Below are 937 nucleotides of genomic sequence, written 5' to 3'. Positions count from 1 at the left end.
CAGCACTCTCAATCGATCAACCATCGAGTCGGGTCAGCGTGTCAAACCGGCGAGCTCCACGGTCAGGCCGGCGGCGCACCAGCACCGGACCTCCGCGGCTCCCTTCACTCTTTCCACTGCCAGCCAACCGAGAGACGGACCCAATGCGGACGTGCAGAGCTTAGGCAGACCCCCCACTGGAGGCTCAACACTTCGTGGCAGCTCCGTGTCCCAGAGACCAGGAGGGTTGGCACACACACACAGTGTGAACCACCGACAGCCATTCTGGGACCGGTGACAGCCGTGCTGGCCCCACTGCCACGACACAGACGGACGCCAGGCCGCGCTCCCCGGCGGGGGGATGGCGTCGAGCCTGACGAACGGAATGTGCAGGGTGGGGGGGAAAGGCCAAGCGCTCCGACGCCGGAGGGCTCCGGAGTCTGAACTTAGGGGGACAAAGAGGACGGGTCCTCTGCGACACCCCAGCCGCGCTCTCGCCAGCCAAGGCGAGTGCGATTGATTGCCAAACGACCCTCAGACAGGCGTGGCCCCGGGAAGAACCCGGGGCCGCAAAGTGCGTTCAAAGTGTCGATGATCAATGTGTCCTGCAATTCACATTAATTCTCGCAGCTAGCTGCGTTCGTCATCGACGCACGAGCCGAGTGATCCACCGTCAAGAGTTGTCTGAGTTTGTTTTAGGTCTCTCCCTCGCCAGAGGAAAGCGACCCGGACCGCACATACGCTCCCCACCTTGAGCTACAGCCACCTGCACGCCGGCGTGCGGGCGGAGCAGGGTGGCGTGAAGCGATGGGGAGCACCATCCTGGTGCGGCCCGCAGAAACATACGTCTATTGGGGGGAGGAGGACAGGGCGCCCAAGAGGCGATGCGTGCCCCAACGCACCGCAGCGACGGAGGCAGGATCACCGCCACCATGTCGCCCGCCTAGTATCACGAGGC

At 64.1% G+C, this 937-nt stretch overlaps 1 non-coding gene across 1 annotated transcript; it reads right to left on the bottom strand.

The window, feature by feature from the left end:
- Window positions 1-507: 507 nt before the first annotated feature.
- On the bottom strand, window positions 508-661 carry LOC140474165 (5.8S ribosomal RNA). Its single transcript, XR_011958878.1, has one exon. It is a non-coding gene; the product is annotated as a 5.8S ribosomal RNA (ribosomal RNA).
- Window positions 662-937: the final 276 nt, after the last annotated feature.

The sequence above is a fragment of the Chiloscyllium punctatum genome, unplaced genomic scaffold, assembly GCF_047496795.1.
Source record: "Chiloscyllium punctatum isolate Juve2018m unplaced genomic scaffold, sChiPun1.3 scaffold_862, whole genome shotgun sequence".
Taxonomy (NCBI): domain Eukaryota; kingdom Metazoa; phylum Chordata; class Chondrichthyes; order Orectolobiformes; family Hemiscylliidae; genus Chiloscyllium; species Chiloscyllium punctatum.
The sequence above is the reverse complement of the archived record's forward strand: the minus strand, read 5'-3'. Positions and strand labels throughout refer to the sequence as shown.